Consider the following 20,948-nt stretch of genomic DNA (forward strand, 5'->3'; position numbering starts at 1 on the left):
CTGAGAAGACTCAACTGTAAGCTTGTCGCCCTTCCCTGAAGAGGCTTTCTTGCAAGAAGCACAGGTGAGACACCGGGGCTGTGCTAAGCCATCCTACCTAGCCACTGCTCTGCACGCTCAGCAGCCAGACCGCTGCTTCTTGCACAGATATCCATCCACCTGATAGCTTTCATTGGCTATTGCATTAGTTGAATTAAAGGCAAAACATAGTCTCCATACAGCTAAAGCAAATACTTTAACTTTATTAGACAAGACTGAAGAGAGTGGTCCATTTCCACTCATGGCCAGTCCAGTACATGAAGGCTTAGGAATACAGCTCTGGTATGAAATACTGAAAAACTTCTATATGATCAGGAGTGATTTAGACAGATATCCACAAATATCCCCTTCAGCTTGCTTTCAGCTGATTGTGAGTTTAGATGGAAAGCCAGGTTATGTATAAAAATAACCGTAGTTTAAAAGCAATATATACACATAGGGAATCATCCTAGAACTACACAACATGCCTTTTTTACTTTTGAATACAAGTGTCCCCAGAAGAACAAATTTCCTGACAGCCCACCTGAGCTAGAACACTCTTACAAGAATATTATTTGTTCTTCTTTTGTAATGACCAAAATGAAAGCAGTCTCCCATATAATACTTGATCTGACTTCCTGTACGTGCTAGAGTTAGGTATTTTTCCAAAAGCCTTCTGGCACCAGATCTCAAAGAATGCCAACCTGTCAAGACACTTGGTTTTCATTGTCTTTCAGACCATGTCATAAATCAACACTGTTCAGTTAAAAAGAGGGGGGGGGGGGGGGGGAGGGAAGAGGCAAGGGACAAAAGTGGAAGGAAAGATAAAATGGGACGGGGTTTCTTCCCCAGACAGCTCCATCCCTCCTGCAAGCCAGCATCTCTAACCCACAGAATGAGCTGTTCTGCAAACAGACAGGATGAATCTTCATGGTCCTTCTTTTCATTAAACACACAAGTCACGAGCCACTATGAATAGCAATGTCAATTTTTGCTTGAATCGCAAAACCGCTTTTTTAATTGTTGCCACACGCTCAAGGTTAAAACATCAAAAATTATTTCTTAGTTACCCTCCCTAATGCTGTAAATTTATTACGCCTTCAATTTGTAACAACACTTTCTCCCTCTGAGAAGCTGAGAGCAATATATTCTCTATACACAGCTCTTCTATGAATTTCACAGATTTTCTTGGGGGAGAAAAATCACCACAGGAGATTCAGATTTTATAGAATAATCACTTTGCCTTAGGAACGTATATATTGGAGAAAATAAGACCTTTTCTTTCTAAAATTTTAAGAGAGTATTTGTCTGAATTAGTCATTGCTATATAAAAACAAAGTACTGCAAAGTATACTGGGTCCAACCAGTTTTCAAGGGTCATGATAATCTGTATTTGGCTGAGTACCCAAGAATATCCTCAAGGTCTGAGGATATACCAGAGCGATGCACACGCTGTTTGCTACAGCAAAGCCTTTGGAAAGTTAAGTGACTGCACACCTGAGTCACTGTCCGAATGAGACATCGTGGCCTTTCACATTTACTTCTCACTGCCAGACAGACTCTGGATTTTGATGAAGTTAGATCAGAGAGAGGAATCAAAACCAAAAGGTGCTGTGAAAGCAACAGACTCTTAATATACACAGTAAACCTTTAAATATTGTGCTGCGAGGAGCTTGACTACTTTCCATCCATAACAATTCAAGTTAAGTTATTAAAAGGTGGCAAATATTCCAGTTAACAAATGAGAGGGAAAGGAAAAGCTGTGACTGCTCTGGAGAAGACAGAGAAGAGATTTGCTACTGAAAACACAAGGACAACTGGCTGTATTTAAAGTCCAGGCTTCACAGTAACAATTCATATTCTCATTTAAAGATTAATCCTTGCTTTTGTTCTGGAATCCCAGTTGTGGAGAGAAGGATCGTGTACCTGGGGAGGGAGGGGCAGGAATATACATGCTCTAACTTAAGTAAATGGCAAAGCAGTACAAGAACACAGCTGTGTATGCCAGACCAAATGCTTTCATCACACAGGTAGCACCAGGTGGCACTATTTTGAGAGCAATATTGATATAACAGATTGGGGCACTGGATTCCAAATCAGGAGACTAAAATACCATTCTCGACTCTGCTGCTGGCTTCCTGCAAGACCACGTGAAAGTCACAGAGCAGCTGTGGACTCAGAGAGGCAAGTTTTCTTCTCTGTGTCTCAAAGAATGGAAAAAAACCACAGTTTGCATGTTAACAAGAGTACCAGCACAGCGAAATAACATTTTTATTGTCATTTACCTTGGTGTGTAATGTCATGCAACAAACTCCAGTAACTCACAGTGCATTTTCAGAGAGAAAAAGTTTGCTGTGGATCTCAGCACATGTGTTAACTCCCACCGGGGCCACCTGATCCATTTCTACTTTCGGTAACTCACATTGAGAACAGAAGGAGAATGCTAACACTCAACAGTAACCAGAAAAAAAAAAACCACCCCACACCAAAAAACCCCACCCAAGTAACATTCCCCCTTCTTGGCCTGGGCTCAAGTGAAAACCATCAGGAAAGAAAATAAGTTGGTAGAGAACAAAATATTGTATTGCCCCTGCTTTCTGCTCCTCCCCCTTTCTGTAGATTATCCCTCCCTGCAGCAATTTTGCTAATGTCATGATGTTTCCCCCCAATAAAACCCTCCAACACCTGAAAACCTGAATAATGGTCCACAGACCATTTACCAGATGTGAATAAAGATGTTCGTAACAGTCATTTAAATTTATAATAGTTTTTTTTAAACACAAGTCAAAATAACCAAAGGCTATACAGGCAAGGTGAACCTTAGTTACGCATCCCATAAGTCAATAACCATTAACTACATGGAGATCAAACAAATGAGACCAATAATGAAATGATCTGAGTGAAGTTATGCCCGAGATATGTTTGTAACACCTGGGTGGGTTTTTGGGGTGGTTATTTGGGTTTGTATTTTGTTTTAAGGCTTTAAAAAACCCCAAACAATTTCTGGTAGATTTATTGTAAGAAAAATAAAAGTCCATATTGGATTATATTCTGCACAAGAGGAAATTAAAGGTGATTCATGACAAATCTTCCTGGCTGCTTTACAAGGCATAGGAGCGAACAAAACCGAAAGGGAAGCAAAAGGAATACGACTGACCTCACTGTGCTTTCCTCCTGGGAGGACTAGTGGGCTTGCTTCCACTATTCTTTTAAGAAAACCTTGAGGTCATTTATGTACATCAACATACAAGAGATGACCGTTGGGGGAGGAGACCGAACTCCTAAAAAAAAAAAAAAACCCTGCAAAATGGAAAATTCTCAGACAGAGGTGAAAAAAAATATTAAAACCTGTTAGGGAAGACAGACTGCACAGCCCGGCAGTGCAGGCCAGGTGAGTCAGCCAGGCACAGACAGAGAAGCCCTCAGCTCTGAAGGAAGACAAAAACTACATGGCCACATAAGCGGGCATGATTTGTTTCTATCAATATTTGTTTTTTCTTCACTACTACTTCCTACATCATCCTTCTTGCTGGAGAACCTGAACCGAATTAAACAACAACCACCAGCATCTGCAATGTGAGGTCTGAACTCTTCATCTTTCCGCAGAGAGTGGCAAGCAAAAAAAGAGAGCTTCGCTTCGGTAGGAGTTACGTCTGGCCCCCCAGATTTTAAACAGCCAATAGATTGCCTGAGAAAAGGAAAGGTCAAAGATAAATACGTCTTACACAGGTGCACAGAGCATAAGATCCACCCTCCATCCCAGTGAAAAAAGAGGGACTTTATTCCACAATTTCAGTCTAGCAATAAAGCAAAATCCATATTCTCTTCCTGTGGGTACTTCCCTTGTGCCAGAGGAGCACAACCACTTACAAAAGCCTCATTTTGGAGCACTAGGCTCCAGCATAAAAGATTCTATGAGATCCTCAGCAAGGAGCAATCCAAGAGGGAAGTTTCTTTGCCTATTGCTGGGTGGGCACATTCTTTCACACTGCCTCCTCCTGGGCAGGCAACAGATGCCTGGCAATCTAGTTACAGGAGAACATTGTCTGTTAGTGCCACCAAATCCTCTCCGGTTTCATGCCCTGGACTCAATCCAAGATATGCCCAGTTTAAAATATAAGATTCAATTAAATGAGTCTGTAGTCAGGGTTTAGAAGGTTTTCTGTGAACTTTGCTCGTCAGGCAGGAAATATTACGGCCATAATAGTTTTGGCCTACCTTATTATTTCCCATTGGACTGACTATCAGGGTCTGAAACAAGAAGTAGAAGTTGCTTCTACAAAGCACCGTTTTTTTTAACCAAGGATGGCACCAACTGTTCACAGCTTTTGCACACGATAGAAAAGAAATGTATCGGACTGACGAGTCTTACACTGAAACTCCTCTGCGTCTCGTACCTACTGAAAGTAACACAGGTGGGCAGTTATTCATAGGTTGGTCCTGGCCATTTGAGGTGGCCTTCCAAACACAGAGGCCTTTCCAGCAAATCCTTTCCAGGATTTATCCCCCTGCTGCTCGATTCCATTCACTGGATCCATGAAAAGGTTTGAGTCTCTCGACAGACAACCCCCTGATACAGAATTTGGCAGCTTCAGTAGACACTTGAGGGTTTGGTTTTGGCCTATGAAAAGCTTCAAACTTTGCACAATTGCTCCTTCCTCCGGCTCAGTTCACTAGGATATTTTATAAGTGTCTGCATGGCAAATCCCAGATGGGAGATAAAGAAGTTTGTATTCATTCATTTCTGCCAAACACCTTAGGTTAAAAAGCAAAAAACAAGAATAGGGGACAAGCCAGGACGTAAACTTGAAAGGCAAACATATGTAAGGCAGCTACAGTGTGTGTGTGTATATAAGAAGTTTTACAGTAATCACAGTATTGTAAATATTTCAAGTACCCCGATTACAGAAGTTGATGACATGCATTCCAGTCATCAGAATTTTCTTGGTATAGAAGAAGGGTATGACATTAGACAGGCCATATTAACACAGATTTTACAGCAGCTAGGTCACCAAAGCAGGAAATGTCCTCTTTTGCATGAAGAGTCCAAATTTGCATATAAAGTAGAAAAGAAAAAAAAAAGTCATGTACAGACGCATACAATTTTCTAAGGTGTTTGTTGACTTTTGTTTGTTTTTAAAAAAGAATCGAAAGGCATTCATTTGGGTTAACTCAGGAACAAATTTATTCATTTTCAGTAAGATTTAGCAACCTGGGACCTCAGACACTTCTGAAATGAAAAAAGGCAAAAAGTTTTCTAAAGCTTCAAAATCTAGCCAGTACATAGCACAAAATATTAACGCTACTGCCTCTGCAAGACCTACCTGGCCACACAACTACCCACAGTTATTTCCCCATCTAAACAGGAAGTTAAAGGCTGAAAAGGGAATTGGTGGGGTTTCAAGTAGAAAGCTTTTAACACTTACCTTTCCCTTATACACTGTTTCTGGTTCAAATGCTGCCTCTTCTGCTGCAACGCCAGTGAACCAGAAACAGGTACAAATACAAAGACTGGGGATGCTGTTCTCTCAGAAACAAACTAGTAGCATGCCCGGTATTTACCGTTCAATAGCAAACATCCAAACTTTTTCTATTTTCAGTTCCGAAATAAAGGTTCCAAGCACCTGTTGATCTCAGTAAGAGGTTTGTAGGATACTACAGTCCTGCCACGTACAAACACATCACCTATACAGACCTGTTTTCTTCTGGTGGTTTCTTTCAAGAGAAAACAGCCCCTCGATGAAGACTTCTACAGTGCAGCAGATACACAAACATGAATAAATAAATAACTATCCTCTTTGGCCCATTTATCATACTTGGCACTCCTCGCTAGTGAAGGTTAATACCAAATGAGAAGATTTCTCCTTTGAATTACTTAAATGTAAAGTTTATGCTAAATAGCACAATTCCCAAGTAGAGTGTTCCAGTGCAAGCTAGTACAAGAGTCACTTTCTCCTTTAACTCAAAAATGCAAAAGCAGGGCCTCCTAGGTTTGTAGAAAATATTCACATTGTTAGTAGTATGGCGGCAAAGCAGACAGAAGGCATAAGGATAAGCTTCATACAGATGCTGATGCAGAAAAGGAAAGGTAATTCGAACTCCACTTGTGTTTTTCCCTAGCTCCAAGCAGCATCCTTTCTGATTGCTGTTGTGTATCACACCAGCAATAAAGGCAGCCTGTTACTTTCTCAGCCTCCTACAGCATGGAAAGTTTCAGAGCTAACCCAGCCTGCTCCTCTCTAGGTCCCTACTACCCTGAAACTTTCAGAGGACTCACCTCACTTAAAATAAATCTGACAAAGCCTGGCAGATACTCCTCAAGAAATATGGATTTTGCATGTCCAGAAGGTGAAGGGGAAAAAAAAAAAGAAAAAAGCATTGCTTCCAACAAGGACTCCAGCAATGAAATGGTTGCCACGTATTATTCCCATGTTTATAGACTACTGTTTAGAAATGCTCTGTTATGATTTTAAAAAAGGTAGCTTTTCTAAAAGACTGATGCTTGAGAGGGAAGGAGAACACTTTGAAAGGAATGGTTTTCACCAAAATAATCCATGGTACTAGATTAATATAAACTCAGGCAAAGGTAATTTACTCTGCAGTTAAAATACAGTTGTGAAAGGATTTTGTAGTATCCTCTGCCTAGACAGGCCACCTGATCTCACTGACTCTTCAAGTTCACTCACCTGCTCTGCACATTAGGAAAAGTATTATTACTGCCACCAGTTATCTTTGAACAAAGATAAAACCTGCATTTTTGAAGCCAAAAGTGTTTCTGCTAAACCTTTAGGGAGGCCATTAAAATTCTGGCCCTGTATCAAGGCACGGGAAGAATCCACTGCCCTCACACAGCCCTTTATTTTCTGGGAATCATGATAGAACCAGGGTTTAGTTTTGCCAGTTTTGTTATATTAAAACTTCAGGCAAAAGTTTTAGAAGCCTTACAAAACCATGGTAATTTGTTAATATTTGCTGATAAAATTATTTATTAGAAGCAGCTTGCATCATTGGTTCAGATAAAACATGGCACAAACTGGTCAGCTTTCAATCTTGCCCAATATATCAGAGCATCAGGATACACCGGATTCTCAACGACAAATCCCAGCATCATATATCTTCCCTCATAAATAAAGATATATTTTAATAGCTATACAATAACTTTTCCTCCATGGTGACTCTCAAGAAGTTTTTCATGAATATAATCCATAGAAACAATTTCCTCTGGTAACCTATTTGCGACTATGACAGGTCCCCACCGTGCTAAAAAGCTTTCTCTTTGCATGGCCTGTACCTGAGCAGGAGACGATGACGTAACTGTCAGAGCCGCTTAGGAAGAAACGCCCTGCAGCACAGCTGGAAGAGATATTTCTGGAATAGCCATTCATGCTTCAGGTAGGTGAACATATGCTATTAATAACAGGGCCTGCAGGTTGTTGGGCTTTCTCGTTTGCTCTTCATTTCCATCTATTCAAAGCACCTCTTCACAGCTCCTTTGGTGTGTTTAGTTAGGAACATCCTTCCGCATCATGATACCTATGTTCAGCCTGTCTTTTTCTTTCCTTTTTTTAAGTATCTTTAAGGCAACTCTTCAACACTCTACTTGCCTTTTCGCAACCAGAAGTTCTCCAGAACAAGAGATCTTTTGACAAACACTTTTCTAATTACAAATAATTAGGCCAAACATTTATTAGCTGCACTAGCAAGTCCTCTTCCCAGTTGTTGTTCAGTATGTTGGAAAGACAGTAAATGCATTTAAACTTCTTTCATAGGGATGTATGTTGCCCCAGGTTTTTATTATACAGTATGATCTATATAAGCACCGAGGCAATTCACACTTTAAATTACAGTATCTGTCCGTCCTCAAATGTATCTAGTCAACTGAGTAACCCTGGAAGCTGCATTTTCACTACCAAAAAAAATTACCTCCATTATCCAGATTAATTATCCGTGAAGCTGATCCCACCTAGAGAACTTGCTCAAAACTTCTAGTGTGGTAGCTCTACTGACTTTTCTGAAGCAGACAGCATACTTTTGTCACACTCAAACTCTTCCAAATGCTTATTTTTATTCCCTGTCACCCACATCAAGAGATTCCCTTATCACAGGTTTCATTTTACTTTTACACATGCAATATTCAGGTATTTCCTAGTCAGCTTTACAGGGCAATGTGCATCTTCAGAGGGAAATAAAAAAGCATGAGAAAGCAGCAAAGAAAAAGATATGCCAGAGAGTATTAGAACTGAAAGACAATTGCCATCACCCTCAGTTTTAATCGTCATGCCACTATGGAAAAATCAGATGAACCAAGGACTAGTAAAAGATAACCACCTCCTTCCAGTAATTAGAAAATGGACCTTTCTGATGGTCATGTCAGAAATGTTGGTAATAACTATGAAAGATTTATATAAAAGCTTTTTTCCATTTTTCTTACAGTTGCCCAAAGCAAAGTACAGTGGGCATACTATCTGTCCCTGCTTTCAAGGTACACTAAGCTCCAGAGCTATACATGCTCAGGAGATTCTGAAACTTGTCACGAGTGATCTGTGCAAATGTTTTGCCAGCAACACTACCAGCTACATATGGATGTGTCAATTAAAAAAAATATATAATTTCCCAATGCAACGTATCTTGCTGCTATTTCAAAATAAGTATTTGTATGGTAGATCCTCATAATCACACAAAGCATTGTTCCTGTAGAATACCTCATTAGCAGACATAACCTTTCATTTTTAAAGGGAGATTCCTATATTTCATGTTTAGTCAAAAGGTCTGTGAACTGATAAACAGCATTTTAACTATCCATTTAAAAGAGTTCAGTTAAAAATGATCACAGAATGGTTGAGGTTAGAAGGGGACCTCTGGAGATCATCTGGTCCAACGCCCCTGCTCAAGCAGGGCCACCTACAGCCAGCTGCCCAGGGCCACATCCAGACAGCTTCTGAACTTCTCCAAGGATGAAGACTCCACAACCTCCCTGGGCAACCTCTGCCAGTGTTTGAAAACCAGAAAATTAACTTACTGTGAGAGCTGTCAATTTGTGCCCATTACCCTCTTGCCCTGTCACTGGGCACTACTGAGAAGAGCCTGGCTCCCCCTTCTTCATTTCCTCCCACCAGGTATTTATATACATGGATGAGATCCTCCTGAGCCTTGCCTTCTCCCGGCTGAATTGCCCCAGCTCTCTCAGCCTCTCCTCATATGAAAGACGCTCCAGTCCCATAGTCATCTTTGTGGTCCTGCGCTGGACTGTCTCCAGTATGTCCATTTCCCTCTTGTACTGGGGAGCCCAGAACTGGACCCAGCACTCCAGGTACGGCCTCACCAGTGCTGAGGAGAAGGGAAGGATCACCTCCCTTGACCTGCTGGCAACACTCCTCCTAATGCAGCCCAGGAGACTGTTAGCAAATTCTGCAAGATGACCTACAAAAACCTCTGTCTCCTTCAACTCCCATAAATGGCATGGGGGGGAGAGGGGAAGAGTCTAACACACATTCAGAAGCCATAGCAACTGGATTATAATCAAAAAGATATCTGCAAAGTAACTTTCTGACTGGCAGTACTTCTAAGATTAGCCTAGGTTATACAAACAATATCCTACAGTGAAATATTGTCTGTGACAATAGGATACAAGATGTGAGGTTAATACTGTACAAAAAATTCACACGCATTTAAGACTTTTGTCAATGACACTGGTATCCCTCATCATCTGTGTGGTAAACAGATAGTATTTACATGTGAGGTAGGTGTCACCTGAGATTCAGAGCTCCAGGGAAGCAGTAGTACCTTGTTAAAAAGGATAAGGGTGTGCTACTCCCTAATGTGCAAGTTCTTTGTATGTATAAATTAACTTTTATTTACATTTAGATTTCACACAGAAACTGTGAGATCTGGAGCAACTGCAGCGTCTCCAGCAAAGGGCCACTAAGATGATTTAAGGGACTGAGGCATCTCTTTATGAGGAAAGGCTGAGAGAGCTGGGGCTGGACCAGATGACCTCCAGAGGTCCCTTCCAGCCTCAACCACTCTGTGCTTCTGTGAAGTTGTCAGAGCTCATACTTTTTAGTTGTGAGTGATTGAAAAAGGCTCTTTGACACATCATTCATAAAAATTAAGGATACACTATTTCTCCAGTGGAGTGGCGAGCAGGTGGTTAAATGATAAAGACAAAAACCCCATACCTGTGAAGGTAGTCAACAGCCCAGAAGCTAAAACTAATCTCTCAACTGAAATGAATGCAGGTTCATCCCCTTTTGTAGCACAAATACAGTTTTTTTGAGTTCACTCCTCCTTTCCTCCTTCTACCAAAAGTAACCTCATCTCAGTATGCTCAAAAGATAGCATCTTAAAGTCATTTTCCCCTCCTTATTACTGATAACGTAAGGACAAACAAGTTAAAAGTCGTTACAGTTAACAGAAACTATAAGCACTATTTCAGGAAACTTTTCTTAAAAAAAGATGCAGAAAGATCACCCACTGATAATCTAAACCAAACTTAGGGTTATACACAGAGTACGTGAGTAACTAAAAATTTCACCAACTGCCTTTGCCAGTTCTCTGCTTGTTGATAGAGTCAAGCTCCCTTGTAGCTACCGCGTGGCTTCCCACCCTGCTGCACAGACACCTCTAAGATATTCACCTGAGCCAATACAGCTCATTAGGCAAAGCACTCCTAAAACAGCTCTCTGCTTTTGATTTCTAAACTAGATAGAATTCCCTAAGTAACACTTTACTGCACTGAAAACACATACCTTTGCCCACTGTGCTCTTCATTTCTTCTTCCCAAATTCCCCAGCTGTACAGCCCAATATACCTTGTTACACCATTAGGCTCTGCTCTAGTAACCACAGACACAACCACTTGTGAGACACGGAACAGCATGTCTCTCAGGGAAGAAAATAATGCTCCTATGCAGATCTGGGATGTACATCTTTAGTGCTACCAGTGTGATTTTAATGTTAAGACTTACTCTATTACACCAGAAAAATAAGTTAAACAGATTTTATTTAAGGCAACCCAGATGTGTTCATTACTGAAGAAAACTCATTTGTAAGGGGACACAGAAAAAAATTTATACATGAGAAAGGCTCCTACTTGTTTTTCCAATGATAAAAAACAACCATACATACATACACGGAAAACATTTTAGACTACACTTCTGAAGACACAGCAACAGAACAGCAAACTCATTCTTGGGAAGCAAGCCACCTACAAACAGACAAGTCCCTTTTCACTCGCTAAATGAGCGCATTGCAAAGTAGAAGCGCACTTTGCTCAGTGTTAAAATAAGAGCTAATGCTGCCCTGTCCTAAGCTGCGTAAGATCAGATATAACAAAGCAGTTTAAACCAAAGAGAAATCATGCACTGCAAAGGAAGGCCAAAATTATAAGTCCTAGGATGACGACTTGCTTCACAGTTTACTCAAGTTAATGAAGACTCCAACTCCCGCAGATTTCAGCGGGTTACACAACAGGTCCTGCAGAGGGAAATGTTCCAAGTCACAAACAGCAACGCCGTATTTTGATACCTAATTACCACCACTGTCTATGAAGAAATCCCTAGTGTAAAATAGAGAACAAATACAATAATCTCGCTTTCTCATTTTAAAAATGGCATGAAAGGAACAATAAAAGAAAGTTACTGAAGAGAACTAGATTGTTCCCAGCTGTTATCATAAAATACTACAGCTGTTCGTGTCATTGCAGCTAATGACCAGTTGCACTTTTTCAAAGATTGTAACACAGTATGACCATTGTAATCTACATCAAACCGAAACTTGGCATGCATCATGGAAAAAAGACTAAAAAATTATTTAAATTCTGTTTGATTTTTTTTTTTTTAATTACTGTTCATGGGTTTTTTTCTTGTGTTTGGGTGGGATAGGAAGGGATTTTGTATGAATGGTTCTGCATTCAAATTATCAATTATGTTAAACTGATTGAAAAATGATGGTAAATAAAAGGTATTAAATTACTAAAATTGTCTTTTCCAGTAATAAAAGCAGAATTCAGCCAAGAAATCCCAAACTTGTTGTTGAAAAGAGGTGTGCTGAGTAAAACTATCTCAAGTCCAAAGTGGATGACAAAAACATCATCAAAAAAAGATGAGAAACATCTTTTCTCTGGAGCCAACAACAGGGTGGGCTTCCCCATCTAGAAGCTTGTAATTGTTTTGTTAACTTACTATATGTGAACCAAATCAGATTTTTCATAAGGATTCAAATATACGAATGCAAAGAAAAGGTTAAAGTAGAAAAAACCCACATATATAGATGCAGAAAGAATTTTCAGATACAACTGTCTCTACTGGAGCATTACTCCTTGACAGATGGAGAAAAAGCTAGCATGTCTTCCCACAGAAAATCTCCACAGAACCTGGAACATACTATTTCAAGTAATTTCATGTCATTTCTAGAGAAAATACAAGAGTACATGTTCCTCTCTAGCCCTGTGTCTTCCCCTCCAAAATCACCCATATAGAACTATAGACCAGAAAGAAGTCACAAGCTCCCGCACGGCTTTTTTTTCCCCAGTTACCAAAGAAATCACTAATTTATTAAGAAAGCTACCATTCATTTTACCAGTTTCTCCACTTCAGGACAGAAAAACACCTCCAGAGGAATTCCAAACACTTCAGAAAGACTACCATCTAATCATACACAGCATACACCCATCTTCATAGGAACCAGTCTGGGACTCAATAACAAGTAACAAATACAGCCACAGCAAAAGAATGATAAAAACGAAGCATCCCTATCCAAAGAAAGAGAGCAATAATTGTTAAACATGTACTTATAACCAAACACAGCAATGGAAAACATGTTAGAAGCTGAGCCTCTTTTTCTCATTTTGGGCTATCTATCTAGACCGCAAGGGATTTCTTTCCAAATGATGGTTACTTCAAAACATGAACAACTCAGGAACTTTGCTTTATCCGGCCACACAATTACTAAACTGTCACTATCAGCAAGTTAAAAAAAAAAAAAAAGACAACCTACCTTCAAAGACACTCACAAAAGCTTAAATTAAAAATTAAAATCTAATCACACACTAAATTAGGCCAAAAACCTGTAGTTTGGATTCTGTTAATTAAGCCTATTGAACAATGCCCAGAGTGAGTGTTAAAGACTGTCTGCAGCATCACATCTGTGTAACCCATTATTAACACATGTTATTTTCACCATTCCAATCAGAATTTCGAAGTGCACTTCCTTTCTTGTGGCAACACTGTGCAGGCTTGAATTTTTTGTATAATTAGCAAGTATCAGAGCCAACATTATAGCAGAATTTGCTCCCTAGCAGGTTAGTTATACTTTTTCACTCCACTCCATCAGCTCTGCTTTGTGCAACAGTCAGGATGACTCAAGGAAAGCATTTTGGCCAACATGAATCTGATGCAATAAAATGCCTAAGCTGCATGCCTCTAAAAGAGAAAAAGAATATGGTGTAAAATACCGGCATTGTTATACTGATACCTGTCTCCATCAGTATATGTTTAATCCCATTACTGCACTTCTCAATTTTAAAAGCCCTGTAATGCATCAGACTTAAATTATTTTATTAAGCCATATATGCCTATCTGAAAGATAGAAACATAGCTATTACTATCGGAAGATTTAACGCAACCATATTTTAGCATAGTTTTGCCTTTCTTTACCTCAAAGATTTTGTACAATCTCTATGCAGACTAGGTTCTGCACCTTTTATGCTTAGAGTTTAAGGTGGGGGGTTTGAAGTTCACTCATCTGTGGTGAACCTCAGGTTTTTTTCAAGCACGTATTACCAGCTTCACCAAATCTTCCCTTCCGTTGCTAATTAACTTGTGTCTGGTTGCAAAGACACCAAAGCATGAGTGCTTCTACCACCTCTCTTCTAAAGTTAACCAAAACCACCACCATCTATGCTAGCCCTCAGAGCTTTTTGCAAGCTACATGAGTTAAAACTAACAGTCACGCTGTGAGTTTTCAACGTTACTGCTAAGCAACCTGCAAGCAGCAGCTGAACTGCAAAATAGAGACATCCTCCTGTGACAAGTGGGGTAGAGCTGGAGCAGCACACTGATAGTGGAGCTATTCACTGAAAAGAAAGCTACGGAGTCAGCATCTGGCTGCAGAATTACAACAGAAGTCTGAGGAAGAGGCAGAATATACTTCCCCTATTCTTACATGCTTCCCCAGGCACCTACAGATGCCTATAGATGCACCAAAGGAAAGACTCAGTGTTCAGTGAACCCCTTGCATTAGGTACATGCACCCAAATCACAGCTACCAGGCAGCACTTAGGCTGCTCGACATACTTAGCAATAAGTATGAGAGCAACAAGGAGAGAAGAGTTTGCAGAAATGCAGGAAGGGAATAGACAGGAAAAGAAAGGGTATATTGAAACACAAGAGGGAGAAAATATTAAAAAAAAAAAAAAATCACTGAAAACAAAAGGAAGCTGCAACAGAAGTTCAGTACGGCACAGCTTTATCTCTAAGTAGAAAGAGGTTTAAGTGGTAGATAATGCTCAAACTAAATGTTTTCAAAAACTTCATGAAACACACCCTAAAAGGAAAGATTGCCATCCACGCCTTAAGCACATGCAACCCCCAGACACCCAGGAATTCATTTCTAACTAAAACCACCATTTTTGACCTCTCATGCCTTACCACTCTGCTCCTTCGCCTCTCCAGCTCCAAACATAAATGGTATTAGTTGGAAATTAGTTGGAGATTGTGCTGGCATCATAATTCATTCTTAAATAAGACAGTTATGTTCTCCTCATACCGCAGTGTTGCCATATCAACGTTAACATGCCTAACCTCGCTTATAAAAATAGATATCATAGTCAGTTTAAAATGCACGTAAATGACTGTCAAGGAGGTACTACTCTGGAGGTGTTATATCAACAGTAGCAGCTTTCTGGTGGAGGAGTAAGTAGGGTAGGAATAAGTAGTTCAGATTTTTATCTTTAAAAGTAAAATTTACCATCATAGCACTTATTGTCTCCCTGTTCCTCCACATACGATCTTCCATCTCTTCCTCCATTCAATAATTAAAGAAAAACCACAAGAAGGTACCTGGGGTACAACCTCCAGCAATAATACACCTGAATCTACAATCTGAGTGGCAGATTGCTCAATAAGCCATGCACTTACGTGAACCAAGCTGCACATACACTGTAATATTTTTCAGAACTGGGATGATACTTTCCACCATTATTGATTGAGTAGCCATAAAATGATCTTTTATGGGGGAAAGTCAAGGTAAATGACTGATTATCAGAGCAGGAAATTATTTAAGTGTTCAGCTGAAGAAACATTATGCAATTGTAACTTGCATTTGACTCGTGAAACCACATACAAAAGAATATAAGAAGGCACCTTTTCATGAAGATGATTTGAAGTGGCTTTTACTTCAGAAACTTGTGGCTTCTTTTATGGCACGCTTGAGAAAAGTGTTAAGCAGTATCTTTGTATCTTAAAATACTCTTAAGGAAGTACTTTTCTCCATATTCTTTAAAGCTATAAAGAGGGAACTATCCCCCATAACATGCTGCTTCAACATTACTGGGAAGCCTTGGACTAATTAATATTCATATTTAAATGGAGTACCAAATTTAAGTTATAGTTCTGCTTTTGTACTTTAAGTAGGAGCCATTCAGTAAAATAGAAGAAACTAAAAAAAAAAAAAAAGATGATGATGAGTTTGGACTATCCAAGCTACAGGTACCTATTTATTGACATTACCCAAAATGACTTTTGACAGAAAATCCCTTTAGAAATACCAGATGGGAAGGAATGTGAGAGTTCTGGAAGTCATGGAACTACAAAAAAATAATTTAAAATATCAAGTTATGTAATCAAAGGTGAATATATTTTGCATTTGATCTTCCTGTCATGACCTGCACAGAAAAGCAAGCATAACCATTCAACACCTATCATCTCTAAGTGGGATGCATGCAATGGAAGTAGATACCATTCAATTTGGGAATGGATAGCAGAGAGGAAACAACTGTTCTCTACAACATCCCCTATGGAAAATGACCTCAACTGGCTCATATTTTCCAACTAAGTTAAATGCTGATAACATCCAGCATGAACTACTCTTTCAAGTTTCTCACCACCACCGGGGGTATCAAAAGCACCAGCTCTCTTGCTAGGCTCAGCCAAAAAGAGCAGGTAACAGAAGACAGCTTTAGCCAATGTGGAATTCAGAAGCATACAAAAGTTTTTTAACACATAAATAAGGCAATTTTGTCCTCACCTTACATCCGTCTTGAGACTCGGCACACTCAGCAAGCCATCTCCATAACACAGAGCGTGAGAAAAGCCTCCCACCTATGCAGTGCAGCAATAACTACATCAGAAAGGCGCCCTTCAGCGTGAGCACGATTTTTTCCCTCTGCCTATACAGCAAAAGACTTGTTTCGCTAAAGGCCTTATTTACAAAATGATCTTAATGACTAAGAGGCTCAGTGAGTCCACAAATCAAAATAAATCACCAGCTTTATTACACAAGCATAACTGTCAAGCACTGTACTTTGGTTTTGTTTCAGTTCCTCGTTACTACATTCACAATCCTTTACAAGTGTTATACACCGATCACACATACATACGGGTTTGTGCAGTGTAAGAAACACACAAAGACTGCGATACCCAAGCAGCATCCAGCTGACAGAATCCACTGGTCTTACAAGTATCAACTTAGTTTTGACCACGAGATAAGAACAAAGCGGTTACATATAAGAAAATAACTAATTTTCTTTCCTAAGTAACCACAAAGCCTATGCAAGCATATGGAAAGAAAATTAGTTATTTTCTTAAGTAACCACAAAGCCTATGCAAGCATATTCAGTTGTTTTCTGCTCTCAGCTGCATCTCATATGGCTTGTTTTGTGAAGGTACCAAGGGATCTGTGATTACAGAGCTACCAAAGCTGAGGTGGAGGAACACCCATCCCTTCAAATGAAGGTGAAAGTGGATGGAGGAGAGCAGATAATCCCCAGCTGTACCAGTGCCACCTTTCTGACATAGCTGAAGCTGGATTCTCTAGTAAATAACACTCCTTAAACCCAGATGCAGGCTTCCCCAGAGCAAGCGAATACATTCCTAAGTACTACAAGGATAAATTAATTAAAAGAAAAATAGAGTCAGCTTTCCTATGCCAATAGGAACAGCTACAAAGCAACTCCTTCCTTTCCTTCATGAGGATCAGGCAGATACTGAATCTTCAGCACCCTCAGAAGAGGGGCACATAACCATTTAATCTACTGTTGTTAGACAGCTATAACTATCCAAGTAACACTGGTCCTTGTCATACATTTCCTAACACTCAAATTTACACCAAAATACATAAGAAATTCACCAATGCTACTGACATTCAGGTCATCACACAATTACTCAAAAACCACAGAAGGGCAGCCCAGCCTTGCAGTATACACCTATGCTGGAAAAATTGCATTTGATTCACAGACAGAGGGAGGCTTCTGCAATACACCGATGCTGGATTCCAGCCTGGAGCACAAGCCTTTGGCGAGTACACACAAGTCTCCCTGGACTAATGGAAACTCTAAACTTCATTGCTAATTCCCATCACTGACAGCAATTTTACCTTTCATGAATCTGAAATTAACGCTGATGGCTAACATATTGATCATGAGCTGACATTCATATTATATTACCAACAACCGACAGCCTGAACATTAGAAGACCATTAACAATGACATGGTTTGAAATTCAGAGACAGCAGAGACCGGTGTATAGTTTTTTTGGGTGTTGTCAATTGTTGATATAACTGTGTACACCTCCGCACACAACACACAAGAGGAAAGGAGATTGCCAACACCAAGGTTCACGAGCCATGGCAGCAGCCCATCTAAACAGCTGAGATGGAAGGATTTCATTAAAACTCCACTTTCCTTCAAAGAAAAAAAAAAGGGGGAGGGCAAAAAAAAACCCCACAAACAAACCACTCAAAAGCACATAACCATCTGACCTGCCCAGAAGAATCAAAACAATCATTGTACCTAGCTAACAGCAAGATTTCCAAGAAATACTGCCTTTACTTCTTTGTACGACTACTCCAGTTCACTCTCAAGGTTTTTATTTATGATTACTCTGCTTTAGAGCAGTATTTCTAGAAGGCAGTAATGCAACACTGAATATTTTGAGGAGGTCAAGTAACACGATACACAGCTTTTCCCTCCAGGTCAGTGGGGTTCAAATCTTGCTAATGTCAGTAGTGACCAAAAGCTGTTGACATCAGACAGCTGTTATGTGACCCATGAGGAATGAGCTAGTATCCTCAGTCCAGTTTTTACTGGACAGGTATTCCTACCTTCACAAGAACAACCAAGCCCATACTCTTGCTGGCAAGTCTCAGGAGCTAAAAATCAGTGTGGATAAGGAGTAGCTTTCTCAGTCCTGAAGGAGAACAAGAACTTAGAGACAGTTCTGTCCAGGTGAAGGCTGCATCATACCTCTAACAGAAAAGCAAGGAATTTCAACTTGTAAATACATCAAGTCAGCATTTGCTGCAACAGTATCTCGTCCTGAGCCTTGATCCTGCAAACCTCTGAATGTACAGGTTATCTTATTTGCAGTCAACAGTCCATTCAAAGTGTTGCTCCTCTACAGGCTCACAAAATCCAGAGAGTAAAGGTGAATTGTCTAATTTGCATCATAACATACGTACCATCTTAAGGAGAGCACAAGAGTAAATCAAAAAAGTACTTCTCAAACTGTAACTGCATCCTCTGGATTCAAACATAGGATCTTCTTTCCCTTTAACTCAACAGAACACAATTTTGCCGACTTTACCAAGAGTTAATTTACTTCTGAAAACTTAACATTACACACAGACTTGAATTTCTTCTTCACACTGCTCATTGCACGACAGTGTCATATCCAAAAATTTCACTCCAAGCGTCAAATGCAATTGTGCACAAGCTACATAAGAGAGGTGGGAGAAGACCAGGACCTTATAAGCATTAGGGGCTCCTGACCCTTTTTCCCCTTCTCTCAAAAGCATGTTTTATTTTTGATTCAAATCAGTTTAAGCACAGTTCAGACAATTCAATAAGCAAAGCAAAATGAGTGTGAGAAGAAGTCCTCGCCTATGGAAATACCCCACTTCTCAGTATATTTGAGGATTTGAAACATGAGAAGACAAAAGAAAAAGCCAACAGCAACCCCCTGAAGAGACAGGTCTCTGCCACAAGCAATCTGCACGAAGCTGCTGGAACTGTAGCCTCCGCAAACCCACCCCGCCGTTACGTAACGGTGCCGAGCCAGGATTTTCACCAGCCAGCCCAGAATTGTTGTTAGAAGGAGACATCTCCTGTCATGCACCAGCAAATCAAAAGGGTTTAAAAAAAAAAAAAAAAGCCAACCAAACACAATAAAAACAAGCAAAAAACCCCCACATATGCAAACAGAAGAGAGTTTAATCCAGAGCCTACATCCACATGCTAAAAACATTTCCTTTCCAAGTAAGGTTTTATATGATATTCTAACTTAAAAAAAATAAAAAGTTGTTTTCACGGGTTATATCTCGACAATATCAGAATATCTGTTTTCCCTCTCTAAAATACCAAGGCTCTCCAACTACTTGCATAGGTGCTTACAAGGTGCCTTTTTATTTTTTTTAATTATTCCTTATTCATTTAACATTGCAAGCCTATTTCTTTTGTTTATCTCAAGAAGGTACAAATCATGTCCTATAGGAAAGAAACAACAAAGAAATCTTTTCCTATCTCTATTATTATTACCACCAATTGTTTTCTTACTTGATTTCCTTACAGTCTATACGAAGGCAGTGTGAAGTACCCATGATACAGCAAAGAATAATCCTATTAAGAATCAGTTTACTGTGTACTACTCTCTTCACATGCTATTTTAAGACCTTAAAAGGATTTCAATATTTAACAAAGGACTGAACCAGTTAAACAAATCTTCACACCTCCAGTAAAACACTGACGTTATGAGACAACAGTTACCAGGTGAGATGGACACCTAAGCAGCATGTGTTTTGTTCTTTTTGTTCAATACTTTAACTCAGTTTAACAAAGTTGATTTTTGTTTTAGTTGCATTATAAAAATATTTAACTATACATACTGCTAAGTTTTCTTAGAACTGGTGCTTTCAGATGTTTTTCACATCTCCAGTAAAACACTGACGTTATGAGACAACAGTTACCAGGTGAGATGGACACCTAAGCAGCATGTGTTTTGTTCTTTTTGTTCAATACTTTAACTCAGTTTAACAAAGTTGATTTTTGTTTTAGTTGCATTATAAAAATATTTAACTATACATACTGCTAAGTTTTCTTAGAACTGGTGCTTTCAGATGTTTGAGACTTTGTATGTGTGAAAAATGCAGAGAGCAATTACTGACAAAACACATTAAGGTGCGCTGAAACCATTGAGGGTTTTGTAAATATAGAGATAATTCCTATTCATGATGAACATCGACTTAAGCCAGTGGAAGTTCTGCCACAGCAAAGATCAGGACATTTGGTCATGTGTTAGGACCAAGGCAGATTTAAAAAAAAAAAAAAAGTTACCCACCCCATAATCGTGAAGAAGTCTTCCCAATAGGATGGTCATTTGTTGTTTCTACAGAAGATAAGCATCAGCTAAATAGAGCTGTTTCAGGCTTCTAAAGCCTACTCTTGGTGTGATGTAACAGACTGACTACTTAAACAAGCAGTAAATATTCCAGATATTAGAAGGTAAAGCTAAATTCCCAAGTCATGTTTTAAAAATTCTTATCATGCTTGTAACTACGTTTCTTACAACATCTGAAGATCTACAATTTCATTTGGATGGAAAAAATAATTAAGTAAGAGGGGAAAAGGCATAAGAAGGCTTGAGAGGTGGGCCCGTGCAAACCTCATGAGGTTCAACAAGGCCAAGTGCAAGGTCCTGCACCTGGGTCAGGGCAATCCCA

The sequence above is a fragment of the Aptenodytes forsteri genome, unplaced genomic scaffold (genome assembly GCF_000699145.1).
Source record: "Aptenodytes forsteri isolate BGI_AS27 unplaced genomic scaffold, ASM69914v1 Scaffold93, whole genome shotgun sequence".
NCBI lineage: Eukaryota > Metazoa > Chordata > Aves > Sphenisciformes > Spheniscidae > Aptenodytes > Aptenodytes forsteri.